This window comes from Herpailurus yagouaroundi, unplaced genomic scaffold (genome assembly GCF_014898765.1).
Source record: "Herpailurus yagouaroundi ecotype Mexico unplaced genomic scaffold, PumYag 164, whole genome shotgun sequence".
NCBI lineage: Eukaryota > Metazoa > Chordata > Mammalia > Carnivora > Felidae > Herpailurus > Herpailurus yagouaroundi.
Window position 1 is genome coordinate 13,102,723 of NW_024412405.1, and position 17,635 is coordinate 13,120,357.

General features: G+C 43.3%; 1 long non-coding RNA gene across 1 annotated transcript; it reads right to left on the reverse strand.

Moving 5' to 3' along the window:
* Positions 1–627: 627 nt before the first annotated feature.
* Positions 628–17,629, reverse strand: LOC121037775 (uncharacterized). The gene is made up of 3 exons (XR_005793972.1): positions 16,779–17,629; positions 12,646–12,681; positions 628–659 (listed from the first exon to the last, which is right to left on the reverse strand). It is a non-coding gene; the product is annotated as an uncharacterized LOC121037775 (long non-coding RNA).
* Between the last annotated feature and the right edge of the window lie 6 nt (positions 17,630–17,635).

Here is a 17,635-nt window from a genome sequence, read left to right on the forward strand (position 1 = left end):
TCAGTTTACCGCTGGAATAATGTTCTGTGTAGCTAGTTCTGAGTTTCAACAAATGATAGTACTTAAGGAAAGTAATCATCGGATGAGCCACAGTATGTAATTTATCATCATCATCATCATTTTTTATTGAGAAAATCACATTTTTCTAAATATAGTGGCACATAAGTTCTCTCCCCCCCCCCCCCCGAAAGTGGTTTATTACTGTTACTAGTCTGTAAGGATTGCATTTGGTCTGTGATCTGGAAATTAAAAGTTTCTACGGAAGAAATAGATTTCAACATAAAGGTCACATTAGGAATGAGTAGTGACAAAATCAGAAACATGTTTCAGTACAAGGAATTAGGAAGTTGGGCAAACAATGTTGCTTCTTTTAAGTCTGAGTTTCTTCATCTGTGAAGTAAGGAAATGAGAAAATATGACTCCCAGTAGACTCTATGACTGTACGATCCAAATAGTAGCCACTCCCCACGTGTGGTTACTTAAATTTAAGTTTAGGGGCTCCTGGGTGGCTCAGTTGGTGAAGTATCTAACTCTTGACTTTGGCTCAGGTCACGACCTCGCAGTTCATGAGCTCGAGCCCCACATGGGGTTCTGTGCTGATAGCACAGAGCCTGCTTAGGATTCTGTCTCCCTCTCTCTCTGCTCCTCTTCTGCTTGTTCTCAAAATAAAAATAAAAATAAACTTTAAGTTAAATTCATTAAATTAAATAAAAAATTCAGCTCCTCAGTCACACCTGCCACATTTCAAGTGTTCAAAGGCCATATGCATCTAAGTACTCTACTGGACAGCATGGATATAGAACATTTCCATCACTGCAGAAAGCTCTATTGGACAGTTCTGGTCTATAATTTCAGTGTTCGTACAATTGCAACAGAGGGAAGATGTTAAGATGCTTCCATAAGTCATCGTGTTGTAATTTTCCACTTAACCATACGACACTACATTGCTAGACTACACCTACATCTCACATGGCCCAGTGGATTGGCGGGAAACTAAGGTAAAGTGAACCTAGTGCAATGAAATAATCTCTACATAATGGAGAGAAAATACATTCTAAACCCCTCTTGCTTTCCTTCCCTCCCTGCCCTTCTTCCTTCCTTTGCTGAATTTTTTATTAAGTGCCGAGACTTGAGTCAGCTATTGAGTATTCAAAAATAATTCAATCTGTCCACTTGATCAGGGAGAGAAATAGATGATGACAATACAAGGTATTTGGTAAGAAATATGATAAAATTATCTTTGATGTTCTTTAGAAATCTGGGGCGCCTGGGTGGCGCAGTCGGTTAAGCGTCCGACTTCAGCCAGGTCACGATCTCGCGGTCCGTGAGTTCGAGCCCCGCGTCAGGCTCTGGGCTGATGGCTCAGAGCCTGGAGCCTGTTTCCGATTCTGTGTCTCCCTCTCTCTCTGCCCCTCCCCCGTTCATGCTCTGTCTCTCTCTGTCCCAAAAATAAATAAAACGTTGAAAAAAGAGAAATCTATGGGAAGAGTATCTAACCCTAACTAATGAGTCAAGGGAAAGCTTTTCAGAAAGGGTGATACTTAAGGTTCGTGGTAAAAGATGTATATTAGTTATATGCTAACTAATTTGGTTGTAACTTAAAAAAAATAAAATTAATAAAATAAAAAAAGAGATGTATATGAGTTAAAATGGTTCCCAGGTGTGGATATTATGGTTTGCCATTAATTATGACCCTGTTAAAATGCAGCATCTGAAAGAAAGCAATTTGAGCAAAATGAATAACAAATAGTTTGTGAAAGTATTAGCATTATGAACTCTGTGGTATGTATAATTTGCAAAATCACTATCAAAATGTGAGAATGGTTCTTTTCATCCATTCTGAAGGAGTACCTGCCTAACACAGTCTTTTTAGCTGCTTCCTCCTGTGTAAGAAACAAACGGTGAGTTGATTCAGCTAATATGGTCCTATTCCCCTCCCCAACTGTATTTCTCAAGACTTTTACCATTTCAATAAATGTTGCCTCTTATATCTCTTAGTTTCTCAGACTAAAATCTTTGGAGTTATTCTTTTTTTTTTTTCTCAAGTTTATTTCTTTTGAGAGAGAGCACACGCATGCACGTGCATACAAGTGGGGGAGGGGTCACGAGAGGGAGAGAGAGAACCCCAAGCAGACTCGGTGCTGTCAGACACGGGGCTCGAACCCACAACTGTGAGATCATGACCTGAGCCGAAATCAAGAGTCAGACGCTTAGCCGACTGAGCCACCCAGGAGCGCCAGTTGGAGTTATTCTTGATTTCTCTATTTTTCTTACATTCTACATCTATTCCTTCAACAGATCCTATAGTCTTTGCCTTCAAAATACATTCAGAATCACCTCCCCTTTCCCTAGGTCCTGTAATACCTTTGTGGTCCAAACCACCCTCACTTCTTGCCTGGAGAAGAACAAGGGACTTCTCGTGGTCTCTTTCTACTGCTGCCTTTTCACTCTCAATTCTCTTCTCGGCAGCCAGAGTAACACATTTCAAATTTTTCAGATCACACCATGCCTCTGTTGAAATTCTTCAAAGCTTCCCATTTCAGAAAGATAAAGTCAAAAGTCCTCATCATAGACCATAAGTCCCTACGTGATCTGTTCAAGCTACTTCATCCCTCACAATTCTCTCCTGCCTACTCAGACTGTGCTAGCCCCACGGGCACCTGGCGGGCTCAGTCAGTAGAATGCGTGACTCTTGATCTCGGGGTTGTAAGTTGGAGCCCCACGTTGGGTGTGGAGACTACTTTAAAAAAATCTTTAAAAAATTTTTTAATGTTTATTTATTTTTGAGAGAGAGAGTGAAAGAGAGAGACAGAGAGAGAGAGAGAGAGTATGAGCAGGGGAAGGGCAGAGAGAGACTGAGACACAGAATCCAAAGCAGCCTTCAGGTTCTGAGCTGTCAGCACAGAGCCCAACATGGGGCTCGAACCCATGAGACGAGTCATAAGATCATGACCTGAACTGAAGTTGGACACTCAACCGACTGAGCCACCCAGGCGCTCCTACTTAAAAAAATCTTTAAAATTGCTCACTCTGTACAACCATCTCCACGATCATTCTTTTCTTTCTTTTTTTTTTTTTAACGTTTATTATCAAGAGACAGAGAGAGACAGAGCATGAGTGGGGGAGGGGCAAAGAGAGGGGGAGACACACAATCCGAAGCAGGCTCCAGGCTCTGAGCTGTCAGCCCAGAGCCTGACACGGGCTCGAACTCACAAACCGAGAGATCATTGGCCTGAGCTGAAGTTGGACGCTTAACCGACTGAGCCACCCAGGCACCCATCCACGATCATTCTTATTCTGCTTTTTCTTCAGTGCTCTTATTACTACTTGATATGTTATATATTTGCTTGTTTACTAGAATATAAACTCCACAAGAGCATAGATTTTGTCATGTTTACTGCAATATCTCAGTCCCTTGAATCTGACTCAGACATACGCAGTTTGTAACTGTTAATGAATGAGTGAATGGAATTCACATTTCATCTATAATTATATGACCTCCGTGGACTGCGAGTTCCTAATGACATGATTGTATGTTATTTCCTGCCACCGGCTCATCACCTGGAAGGTAAACTCACTATAAATGAAGTTCCTTAAATATACCTCCCTCATATTGAAAACTATAGGATCATAGGCCCAAAATGAATCTTTTTTTAAAAAGTGTTTATTTATTTTGAGAAAGAGGGAGAGAGCACAAACCCGCACAAGTGAGAGGGGGAGGGGCAGAGAGAGGGAGAGAGAGAATCCCTCTGTGTGATAGCACAGAGCCTGACACGGGCTCGATCTAACAAAACGTGAGATCATGACCTGAGACAAAATCAAGAATCGGACACTTAATCGACTGAGCCACCCAGATGCCCCCAAAATGAATCTTAAACAGTATTCTAACCTATAGCCATGCCTTCAGGAAAGACCTCACTTAACAGTTACACTGTTTTGAAAGGCTACCAGGGAAGAAGAATCCATCATTTTCTCTGTTTAACAACTTTTAGTTCCAGGAGATTCTTTCTTAAGCCAAATCTAAATCTCATTCACTTTTATTCTGGGATTAGAAGAATTTTAATAAATAAAACTTGTCAGTTATATTTTAATTATACCTCCGTTTTTAAACAAAAACAACTGGGGGTGCCTGAAATTCTCTCTCTCTCCCTCTGCCCCTCTCCCCTGCTTGTGTGTGCTCTCTCTTTCTCTAAAAAAATAATAATTAAATAAACAAAAACAATAGGTCAGTATATTTTTTTCTCTTTTTTATTTCCTTAAAAAAATTTTTTTTATGTTTATTTTCGAGAGAGACAGAGACAGAGTTAGAGCAGGGGAGGGACAGAGAGAGAGAGGGAGACACAGAATCTGAAGCAGGCTCCAGACTCTGAGCTGTCAGTACAGAGCCCCACACGGGGCTCAAACCCAGGAACTGTGACCGTGACCATGAGCTGAAGTCAGATGCTTAACCGACTTACGCCACCCAGGCGCCCCTTATTTCCTTTTTCATAAGGAATCCATAATCGTGGCAGAAAACACAAAGAAAAAAATTATCCATAATGCTCAAAGATAACCTATATAAATAGCCTTTTATATTTACATGTGTGTATACACATATGTTAATATTTTATTGACATATAACATACACAGAAAGAAGTACACAAATCAAAAATAGCTTGATGAATAATTCAAAGTGTAACGACCAGGATAGCAACTCAGGTCAAGAAATAGCCCCCTCATTCCCACAACTAATCATTATTCCTTTTATCTTCTCAGATTTAACTACTCTGGATGTCTAACACTGTAGATTAGTTTCATCTGTTTTTAAACTTCATGTAAGTGGAACCATATAGTACTCCATATGTGCAGTACTCTATTTGCCTTCTTTTATTCAACTTTATGTTTTGAGCTTCAGTGTGTACACACACATTACTTCCCTTTATTAAATCTTATCTTCAGGGGACCTAGGTGGATTGGTCAGTTAAGTGTCTGACTTCAGTTCAGGTCATGATCTTACAGTTCGTGGGTTTGAGCCCCACTTCGGGCTCTGTGCTGACAGCTCAGGACCTGGAGCCTGCTTTGGATTCTGTGTCTCCCTCTCTCTTTCTGTCCCTCCCCCCACTTGGGCTCTCTCTCTCTCTCAAAAATAAATCAACATTTAAAAATAAATAAATCTTCAGTTGTATTTGATCAGCTCTTTTTTTTTTTTCCAACGTTTATTTATTTTTGGGACAGAGAGAGACAGAGCATGAACGGGGGAGGGGCAGAGAGAGAGGGAGACACAGAATCAGAAACAGGCTCCAGGCTCTGAGCCATCAGCCCAGAGCCCGACGCGGGGCTCGAACTCACAGACCGCGAGATCGTGACCTGGCTGAAGTCGGAAGCTTAACCGACTGCGCCACCCAGGCGCCCCTGATCAGCTCTTAAACTCATCAAAAATTAAAAAAAAATTTTTTAATGTTTATTTATTTTTGAGAGACAGAGAGACAGAGCATGAGTAGGGAAGGGGCAGAGACAGACGGAGACCCAGAATCCAAAGCAGGCTCCAGGCTCCGAGCTGTCAGCCCAGAGCCCGATGTGGGGCTCGAACCCACAAACTGTGAGATCATGACCTGAGCCGAAGTCCGATGCTCAACTGACTGAGCCACCCAGGTGCCCCATAAACTCATCAAATTTTTAAGAATTTCAATTATATTTTTTATTTCTAGGATTTTCACTTGATTATTTTTTATGGTTTCCATTTTTTCTAGAAAAGTCTCCATCTCATCATTTAATTTCTTAAATATATTCGTCATATTTATTTTACTGTTTCTTCTGATCACCTAGATACCTCCTATGAATATGTTTCTATTATATATTTTTTCTCTTGGTCTTCTGTCCTATCTTGCCTTCTTGTATGCCTGGTTATTTTTTATAGCGTGTCATACATTGTTTATGAAAAAATGTAGAGATGGATTGAGACTCGAGATGATGGTATCTTCTTCCAGAAAGGATTAAGGTTTATTTCTGGTATAGCACAAGGCTAGGACAGACAGATCATCTTAGTCTAACTTATTGGGCTGATTTGAAGGTAGATTTATTTCTTGTGAGATTCACCTTCATTTTTAGGATCTAGTGCTTTGTGGTCCCAACCAAAAGTCTGGGCTGTTTGCCAAAACTTCTCTTCCTTAGAGAGCCCTGAAATCACAACTTTGCCTGCTTAGCTCTGTGAAAGTGCAAAACCTCTCTTTTACTCTTTTGCCACTCAGTTGTCTCTTTCAAATTAGCAGTTGCCTCATGGAGGAAAGCAGCCCCACATACCAGGCCCACCTCTTCCCTCTCTTCTAGATCTTAGCTTGACAAATTGCCGGGCTAACTCTCTGATAACGTCAAACACGTGGGTTTTTACAAATTTTATTGATTTGTCTATTAATTAATTTATCTAGTTTTTCTAGTTATACTTGGTGGCATTGTTCTGAAATACCCTAGGCCAGAATTCAGACATTGCCAGCAGCAGAAGGTAGTACATATGAATTTTACATACATTTTACATATATGTATGTATATACGTAGCATACATTCCTATAACTTGTTTTTCCCACTTATCCTTGTTTGAGCCATGAATATCTTCAGTAAGTGTCTCAGTATTAATTTACACAATAATTTTAAGTTGCTACATAGAATTTATACCATTCTATGAGTGAACCATAATCTTTTAGCCAAAATAGGACATTTCAACTGTTTTTATTTTTTCTTTGTTATAAATAGCAATGTGATGTTCATCTTCATATTACATCTCTAAAAAGTTGTACTCATTTCTTAAACATAATATCTTGACATAAAAATATAATAGGAAAAAAGTATGAGTATTTTAAGGCTTTTGTTACATGACTAAAAGTCCCTCTAAGAAATGCATACCAACTTACATTTCCATCAGCAGTGTGTAAGCCCCAGTTTTCTCATATTTTTAAGCACTTTCTAAATAATAGAATTTTTATTTTTAAATATATTTTTTTCAACGTTTATTTATTTTTCGGACAGAGAGAGACAGAGCATGAACGGGGGAGGGGCAGCGAGAGAGGGAGACACAGAATCGGAAACAGGCTCCAGGCTCTGAGCCATCAGCCCAGAGCCCGACGCGGGGCTCGAACTCACAGGACCGCGAGATCGTGACCTGGCTGAAGTCGGACGCTTAACCGACTGCGCCACCCAGGCGCCCCTAGAATTTTTATTTTTAAACTTACCTGTTTCTGACATACATAAACAAATATTTATTATATTCTTCTGTATCCCCACACCAGAAACACTCTTGGGGTCACAAGGTAAAAAATTACACTTGGATCCTCACCTTAAGGAGTTCACGACTCTTCATAGGTATTCTTTTTTAAATATTTTATTTATTTATTTTGAGAGAGATAGAGACTGAGAGAGTGGGGGAGGGACAGAGAGAGAGAGAGAGAGAGAGAGAGAAATCCCAAGCAGGCTCCACGCTGCCAGCACAGAGCCCAATGTGGATCTTGAACCCAAAAAGCCATGAGATCATCACTTGAGCTGAAACCAAGAGTCGGACACTTAACCGACTGAGCCACCCAAGTTCAGCATATTCTTTTTTTTTTTTTTTTTTTTTTTTAAGTAGGCTTCATGCTCAGCACAGAGCCCAACATGGGGCTTCAAGCTACAACTCTGACATCAAGACCTAAGCTGAGATCAAGAATCGGACGCTTACCAGACAGAGCCACGCAGGCACCCCGATAGTTACTCTTGGTATGACTCAATTTTCATTGTGAAGGTCCACTGGTAATATTCCCAGAGGGCCTGAATCCTGCCTACAAAAACTTGCTTCCTTGTGTTCTTTCCAGTTACACATGTATTTTGGACCCTGCCTTTATCTTTAATTACAATTATGTATTAAGGACTTACTTACAATATATGGTCCAGGATAGCTCCTTGGTCTCTTTCTGTGAACTCTACATATCCATGTAGTGTCACTGTACTTTCTTTTTCCTCCTTTGTGTACTCCCCTAAACTTGTCCTGTTTAAACTCTCTGCAATGGTCTGACCATACACCCAACTTTCCAAGGTCACTTATCCAGAGCAGGGGTCAACAAACTACTGCCCAGGGAGCAAATCTAACTTACCAGCTGTGTTTGTAAACAGAGTTTCCGCTATGCTCACTTGAATTCATTTTGTGTGTGGTTACTTTGTTGATACAACAGTGGAGTTGAGTAACTGTGACAGAGATCACATGTTCCATGAACCTAAAATATTGACTGTCCCACCCTTTACAGGAAAAGTTTGCCAGTCCCTGATGCTTACAACTCTCTAAGAAGATCCTGAACTTAATAAGAAAGATTTCCCCACAGTCAGATTAAGCAGCTACTCAGAGCAAACCTCCAGTTCCCCCCCTCTAAGGGGTATAGGGCTGTCTGTTCAGTGTCACTTTATTTAGAGTACTGCCACCCACAAAAAAAACCTGTCCTCTGTCCCTGGATTCTGATGGGATAATTCTGTCCCTCCCACTGCTCCAGCCAATCAGAATCTTCCCTATGAATTCTGGGCAGAGCTCTCATGAAGGATGCTCCCTTTAATCTGGGCTCTTAAACCCTTAGGATGATAAAGGTCTAAGGCTGACATAATCATCCTGCTATCCTATGGAAAGAGCCTGTCTGATAAGTAACACAAGCAGGAACCAATGAGCCAAAATACCAAGACACACAGAATCCTGGGGTGCCTGGGGTGCTCAGTCAGTTAAGCGTCAGACTCTCGGCTTCTGCTCAGGTCATGATCTCATGGTTTGTGAGTTCGAGCCCTGTGTTGGGCTCCTTGCTGTCAGCGCAGAGCCTGCTTGGGATTCTCTGTCTCCTTCTCTCTCTGCCCATTCCCAGCTCGTGCTCTCTCTCTCTCAGAATAAATAAATATTTTTTTAAAAAAGGCACATGGAGTCCTGATCACCTTCTTTGAATCCCCAAACTGAGTTGTCAGCAGCTACCTTGACCTTTTACAATTTTACTCTCTCAACTTGACTGTGACTGGCTTATAAAGACTAGATTTCCCCATTAAATGAGATAACTTACTTCGTGTTTAAGCTAATTTTAACTGGGTTTCTGTTGCGTGAAACCAACAGAGTCCAGACAAGTAAAAAACTGGAACCAGGAATGGAAGATGTGAGAGAAAAATTGGCATGGGTGAGACAGAATGGGAGGCTGTAGGAGTTCCCGTACTAGAGAAGCTGGTGCCCCCTGACCTGTTGGATGCTTGATTTGGAGCTGGCTGAATTGTTCTTCTTTGTACTTCAGGACCCGGATCATTTGTAGAATTTGGATGCAACAGGTACTGAGAATGAATATTTGTAACATCCGTATCTACGTAAAGATAGTATTTGTAAGGTGAACTGGTCTGAACAGAAGACGGTGCTCCTCCGTCCAGAGGCCACCGGCCGGGGGCTCTGGATGCCTTGGGACTGCCCATTTGCCAGGGACCATGGGCATGCACTTTCACCATACTGGTGTGCCACAGCCCAACACTCAGGAGGCTCTTGGTATAAAAAGGCCAGAAAATGCAATGAAAAGGTTCAGATTCCAAGACCCTGACTCAACAGGTTTGTGGCTTTGGTCTCCTACTCAGTTTTCAAGGGACTTCTATCACAAGGGCAAACATAAACCTGTTATTGGTAAATTGTTAAAACCATGGTTCCCAAACTCTGCCCCCAGGTGTCCTGAGTACTGCAAAGAATTCACAGAGGCACCACAGGGTATTTAAAATTTTCAAGAAATACAGCAGATTAAGCATCTGTTGGACATCACATTGGCAGGTGGTCCACAGTTTCAACATGAGATCATGCTACATTCTTTTCAATGATGTCGTATATCATCCAAGCAACTGCTTATATTTTGACAGCTGCTATGATAAAAAATCAGTGTGTAACAAGAATTGAAGAACTGAAGAAATATGTCCAATCTCATTCTAAGGTCTGAGAAGCTGTACAGTGTCCAAAAGGAACATATGTCCCCTTAGCAAGTAATGGTGGTAATTTAAGACTGAAATTAACAGATTATTTTCTAATTTACTGTGTTCTTTTTTTAAAGGGCTACTAAGTTACTAAGACAGAAATATTTATTAAATTGCTTGTACATAGCTTCTTAGTTAATTGGATGGACTGTTGAGTGTTTCCTTTGGCTCAGGGTTCCTATGAAAAATTACTGAGATACTAAGGGTGTTGGGAAGGAGAAAGTTGGGAAGGAGAAAGTCTACACTTAAGACCATCCCCAGGGGGCGCCTGGGTGGCGCAGTCGGTTAAGCGTCCGACTTCAGCCAGGTCACGATCTCGCGGTCCGTGAGTTCGAGCCCCACGTCAGGCTCTGGGCTGATGGCTCAGAGCCTGGAGCCTGTTTCCGATTCTGTGTCTCCCTCTCTCTCTGCCCCTCCCCCATTCATGCTCTGTCTCTCTCTGTCCCCAAAAAAATAAATAAAAGTTGAAAAAAAAATTAAAAAAAAAAAAGACCATCCCCGGGACCCCAAATCCTCAGCAATAAGAGGTGGGCTGCTGAAGCCGTGCACACTCCAGAAGGCCAGCCTATATATATGCTCCTCTCCAGGGTGGCCATGGAAGGCCACAGAATATGGAGAACCTTTCAAAGAACAGAGACAAGTTCAGTGCCAGTGGCTGACCCGGCCCTCTCCTGACCACCTCATTTACCAAGAAAATATCATGTATTTTACGGACTCATGATGACACCTGCTTATTTTTTCCCCTTCTTTTCAGAGAAGAGTTTTTAAGGTGGTTATCAATTTTTTTTCTCACGTTAAACACATTAAGCGTGCTAACATTTACGATGTAGATATACAGTAGATTGCTGACCTGTGAAAAGCTACATCCAGACTTGACAGAGAAGAATACATATTATCCAGAGCCCCCAGAGTAGGAATGGTTGACCTAATTAGAAGGCACTTGGCTTGCTTCGGAGAAGAGAAAAGCACATGAATAGTTATGCATGGGTTGGCTGTATTATGTTGGGGAGAGGCGTGCATAAAAGAAATCATAAATGGGAAAAGAGAACATCTGGGTGCATATAAGTGTGTGTGTGTGTGTGTGTGTGTGTGTGTGTGTGTGTGTGTGTATGTGTGTTTGTGCGCGCGTGTGCATGCGTGTACATGTGCTGGGCAGCCAAAGGTGGAATGTCTCAGGCCAGGAGTCTTTCTTTCTTTCTTCTTTCTGTTTTTAAGTTTACTTACTTATTTTGAGAGAGACAGAGACAGTGCAAGTGGGGGAGGGGCAGGGAGGGAGGGGGGATGGGCAGAGGAGAGGGAGAGAGAAAGAATCCCAAGTAGGCTCCGTGCTGCCAGCCGTGATGCCCGATGTGGGGCTTGAACTCACGAACGGTGAGATCATGACCTGAGTTGAAACCGATAGTCAGGTTGCTTACCTGACTGTGCCATCCAAGTGCCCTAGACATCTTTCTATCCAGGAACTGCCTCTTGCACATGGCACACTACCTGGACTAGACTGTTCCATCCCTGTGTCTTCTATACAGGGATGGGACATATCTTCTATACAGGAATAGGGACATGTCCTGTATGTCCATTCCATACTATCTGGACTAGAAAGGACCATCCCTGCGTCTTCTCTTGCCTTCTGGTCACAAGAACGTACATAAATTTGAGTCCCTCCACTAGCTTTGGTATATGACATTGGATGAGAGAAAATTACTCTTTTCTCTCTGGGATTACAAAGACCATATAGAGAGATTCTTGACACCTGGTCTAGAAAACCCACATGAGGATGAAGCAGAGGCTAGCAAAGAAGAGAGTCAGTGCAAGACAGAGTTCTGATCTCATCATTGAACACGCCCTCCTGGATTTATCCAAGCCAGTGATGGATTTCCATCACTGAGCTAAAATTTCCCTTTCGTGGTTACGAAGGTCTGAGCTAGGTTTCTGTCACTTGTTCAAAGAGCTCTAATAGTCTCGCTAACATAGCTTCTTAGGAAACCAAATAAAACCGGGCTGGAAAATCAAGGTATGAAGCTACATGCTTGCTTAAATCTTTTTTTTTTCTGGTGGATCCTTGATGACAGGGTTGTGTTAGGTCAGTATTTTCATGAGGATTCCACCCATAGTTGTTTGTGTGCATTCTGGAACCGATGCCTACCACTCAGAGGCACATTTTACCTTTGTGTGGTTATACAACGTTCCTTAAGCACATAATTCCCTAGATCTCCTTGAAGTGAAAATTAAAATCACTTTCTACCATTTGTCTTCCTTGTCAGAAAACAGGGCCAAGGGCTTTTAAGAACTGGCACTGTAGTTCCGAGACTGGGGGATAGATGACATCACCCTTCTGGGGATGATTTCATTTATGCCCTTTCTGGATACATTTGCACGCAAACCCAGCCTCAGGAGGGAGAGAAATCCACACACACACACAGCGCTTGATGAGGCTTTGTGTACTGAAGCCTTTATGAGCTGATTGGCAGGGTCAAGTGGCCGCTGCTCAGAGGGTGACAAGCTCTGTTAATTGGCTTTTTGCCAGGCAAAATTGCACATGAGAATTTTCCTAGTGAGCCTGTGCTAATGCTCCCTTCTAAACAGCTTAAACTTCCCCGGTGTGAGCCCCCAGAATTGCCACCCCAGGAATGTAGAACAAAAAGTCCCTGCCTGGGGTGGGCTTAGTCCCCAAACATCCTGTACCTTCAAGTGCAGCGACCCTCAGGGGCCGAGGAGGCACTAGAGAGAAAAAGAGACTTTATTAGAGTATAACCTTTGGGCTGAAATGAGTATTTATTAATTTTGAACTCTCTTCTGGCAGATTCTGCCATGCATTCCAGATAATTTCTTCTAACTAGAAATGTTTTACCAAGTAAATACGTGCTTCTGTTCCCTGCGTCTGCCCTCGGTTGTTCAGTGGTTGGGGATTAATGCCCTAGTTTCTGCATGAGAAAAACTTTAGGGACTACGCCCACGGAAATATGAAGCAATTTCTATTAGCATAAATGTGAAATGTGAACTGTGTAGAATGGTCCCCAGGCCTTGGGAGAGGAGAAAGGAAGCCCTCACTCATGGAGCTGAGCCTGAAGGAACCAGATAAAGCGAGTGGTCAGAACAGCAGTGAAAGGGCGGTGTTGTCGCTGAGTGGTGCCCCACCCCCTTCCTATGTTGGGGTCTTAACCCTCAGTGTCTCAGCATGTGACTGTAGTTGCAGATGGAGTCTTTATTTATTAAAATTTTTTTTAACGTATGTTCATTTTTGAGAGACAAAGTGAGAGCGGGGGAGGGGCAGAGAGAGAGGGAGACACAGAATTGGAAGCAGGCTCCAGGCTCTGAGCTGTCGGCACAGAGCCTGACCGGGGGCTCGAAACGAACCGGGAGATCATGACCTGAGCCAAAGTTGGACCCTTAACCGACTGAGCCACCCAGACACCCCAGCAGATGAAGTCTTTAGAGATGTAATTAAGTTTGGGGCACCCGGCTGGCTCAGTTGGAAGAGCATGTGACTCTTGATGCCAGGCTTGTGAGTTTGAGTGCCGCCTTGGGTGCAGAGATGACTCAAAAAATAAAATTTTAGGGGCACCTGGGTGGCTCAGTCGGTGAAGCATCTGACTTCCGCTCAGGTCATGACCTCACGGTTCCTGAGTTTCAGCCCAGCATCGGGCTCTGCACTGGTGGGATTCTCTCTCTCTCTTCTCTCTCTGCTCCTTCCCCACATGCGCATGCACTCTCTCTCTCTCTCTCAAAAATAAATAAATGAACTTTTAAAAAAATAAATAAAATCTTAAAAACAGAAAAAAGAGGGAATGAAGTTAAAATGAAGTCATTAGGGTGAGCCCTAATCAAATATGGCAGGCGTCCTTCTAAAAATAAATCAGGATGCACAGGGAAGACGATGTGCAGACAGAGGGAGACGACGGGCGCCTCCAAGCCAAGGAGAGAGGCCTCAGAAGAATCAACCTCCGGTGACACCCCCGACCTCCAGCCTTCATAATTGTGAGGAGATACATTTCTGTCAAGCCACCAGGCCCAGGGTGCTTTTTCATGGCGGCCCTGGCAGACAAATGCAGGGCCTCAAACTGACTTCCAGTCATAGGTTGCTGTGAGAGCTCGCGGTCCTATCTCCACACCCAGAGAATGACACTTCCTTTGCGCCAATGTGGCTGGATCTTTCCCTGGGGCTCTAGCGTATATTTTCTTGCTGTCATGTCATCAACTATGGCTAACCATGCTTCTTTATACCAGTCTTAATAATCTGTCTTCCTCTTTTGTGTCTTCACCTGCTGAACATGTGTAGAAATTTGTCAAGCCTTCTGTTAGTTACTTATCCAAGTTACTCATATTTCTCTCTTTAAAGTTCACCATGTAAGTCCCTTTCTTTAATCTGTGCATTTAAATTGCTAATGTGCTACTTGCCTAGCTGCTCTTTATAAAGTGGCATTTGGGGGTGTTTATCTTTTCAACTCAGAAGGAGAATTGAAGGGACTGATTGTTGAATTCTTGTTTTCGGCTGCACTCTTTGAGCTTGGCTAAGACTACTCACTGGCTTAGGGGGAATCAATAACCAAGGGTTCTGTATTCAGAGGGGTTCTATCTAGGGGTATGGAAATGTCCTTTGTGGTCCTGAATATGTGTCAGATCACAATTCATTGCCCTATTCTTATCCTTAAGTCAACACAAAAGACAAAGAGGGCCGGGGGATGAAAATAATTCCATCGGTTAGTAAGTATCTCCATGGAGACCAGAAAATGCATAATCTCTATGGAGACCCTCAAAATCTTTCCTTCGGAAATTACAGTAGTAGATGATCTGTTGTAATTATATGTTGAGAGTGGAGAGACAAAGTGACAAGACGCAGAGGACGACAGGATAATGCTCCTCTTTCCTTGGTGGAAATTAGAGCTATTTCGACTCTAAATTTAATCAATTGTGTTACTGTAGTAAAATTCTGAAGTTTGGATTCTGGGAGATTATTTCCCTAGAATGGGATAAGAGGTACCTGAGGAGCCAGTGTTCCTGGACCCAACGCCGAACCAGATGTCTGACTTGTACTTGGCATTCAAAAAATGTGTTAATGGATGAATGGATGCAATAAGCAATTGGGCAGGATCTCACCCTGGGGGATGTCAGTCATCTGCTCTGTTAAAACAGAGGGACAGGACCACTGCCCCGGGGATCCTGGGTAATGTCTGTATATGACTGAGTACGACCAGGAACTTCTGGTTTGCTTCTTTCCTTTCTTTCAAGGAGAATCGTGCTCAGTGGTATAAACATGGTCCAAGGAGGAAATGAAGTTCAGTCATGGTGAGGAGATAAACAGGGAAAATAACAGGGAAAAATAAATAGGGAAATAGACCAGCTAATGAATGCAAGCCACTGTTTCCAGATAAGTCGTATCCCATTATAACCTACATGCCCTTGGCCTCTCTAGCCTCTGGATATGAAATGGGATTCTGGTTACTTTTTATACAAGGTTATTATGGTCCAATGTTCCGCTCCCCCACCACGGCTTATTTGTTGGAAAAGATTATTTGTTGTGCAATTTGGGCTCCAATGTTTGAGAGTTTTCCAATGGTAATGCCTCAGTTCAGTGCCCAAACATTTCTGTCCACTGCCCTGTTTCTTCCTCCTTGTCTTGCTGTCATCTTATTGCCCTGACCGCTAACCCAAAAGAGCTTTAGCATGATGGTCTTTATTGCTTGATTACAAACTGAAAACAAATCATCTTTAATTCCAAGGATAGCCACTGTTAAAAGTTGGTGTATATATTTCCAGGTTTTTCTCTGGTTATGCATATACACATAACATTATATAAATATGTAAATTATATACTTAAATATAACTTCATATATATGAAGTAGCTTGAGGTCAGGGTATACATTTGTTTTGTACCCTGTGTTTTTCTTTCTTAACAATGGATAATGAAAATACTTTTGCATGCTACTAAATATTGTAATACATCATTTTTAATGACTATGTAGTACTTGCTGCATAAAAATACTGTCATTTACTTAAAAATCTGTTAAAATTTTAATCTGTTCCTAGTTTTCCCACAATTATAGCTATCCCGACATGCATCTTTTCGTATGCATTCTTATGTACTTTTTGGTTGTAACCTTAGGATACGTGACTTCAAGTAGCCTTTCTGGGTTGAGGAATATGAACATTTTAATACTTATTTATTTTTGGCAGAGTGCACACAGGGGAGGGGCAGAGAGAGGGGGACAGAAGATCCAAAGCAGGCTCTGCACTGACAGGCGGGCGGCAGGAAGCCCGATGTGGGGCTTGAACTCATGAACCGTGAGATCATGACCCGAGCTGAAGTTAGTCGATCAACTGACTGCGCCACCCAGGTGCCCCAGGAGTATGAACATTTAAAAAAATTTTTTTAAAGATTTATTTATTTTTGAGAGAGAGAGAGACAGCACGAGCAGGGAAGGGGCCGAGAGACAGAGGGAGACACAGAATCTGAAGCAGGCTCAGGGCTCCGAGCTGTCAGTGCAGCTGACAGTACCATTTACTAGGTACACAAAATTTACACAAGATGGTAAGCTCTTAGGTTATCAGGGCTCATGCTTTTCTAAACTTTGTATTTGCTACATTCTCCTAGCAGTGCTTGGGGAAGGCAGGGCTTCATAACTCAGTGAAGATGATGTACCAGTGACAACCATGAAGGTATCTGGAGGTATCCTGGAGGACCCTGAGGAAATCCATGCACATTTCCAAAGGGAATGTGGGGATTAAGCTCTAGCACCCCACTCTGCCTGATCCAGAGCACCAGAGGGAACAGAAATTCTCAGGATACCGGGACACATCAGAGGATAAACACCCCTTACCTCGGTGGAGGACTTTAGAGTTTCCTCCAATTATTCGTGATCTCCGGGGGACTCGCTTTTTATACGTCCAACCTCTGTACAGCAATATGGGCGTTCACGCGCATGAATGAATGCCTGGTCCCAACAACCTGAGGTGCAGCCGATCACGTCAGTGGCTGCCACTGTTTGTCACTGTAAGTGAAATACTTTCTGGAGCTTCTTTTCTCTGCAGTCACTAAAAAGTGAAGGCAGTACTGGTCCCCAGAGGGGACCTGGGGCTTTTGCGGGCAGCCGAGAGAGGGGGAGCGGGGGAGGGAGGGGGAGAGAGAGAGAGAGAGAGAGAGAGAGAGAGAGAGAGAGAGGGCGAGAGGGCTCGGGATAAGTCTAGACACGGGTTTCCTTCGATTGTCTTCCCTTCCTCCTTGCCCCTCCGGCCCTCATTTTACCCTTTCTCCTGGGTCGACGCTCCCGCCTGGGACTGGAGCCCGGAGATGGTGGGGTTCAGCCCCCCCCCCAGTGATTTTCAGCGCCTAGCATTCCAAGTGGGGCTGTTTTCAAGCAGCAAAAGCACTGGGAATTAACAGCTCTCGACCTCTTCCCTCTCGCTTTCCTCCTGGGGTTGGTCGAAAACTTCACCCAGACACCGAAGCAGCTCCGCCCTGGTAGTTTTGAACTGACCCCGCGGGGCACTCTTCTCCCGAGGTCTCCTTGCCCCAGACTCTGTCCTCGGGGAGGTCGCCTGGAGCCCATTTCCCTGGGGGTAGATGGAGCGGGGTGGGCTCGTTTGCAGCAGGAAGAAGATGGCAGAGTTCAGAGCTGGCACTCACCGCTCCCTCGCCGCCCGGGCCCCCTGCCCGCTGGGCCGGACCGGGCCGGGG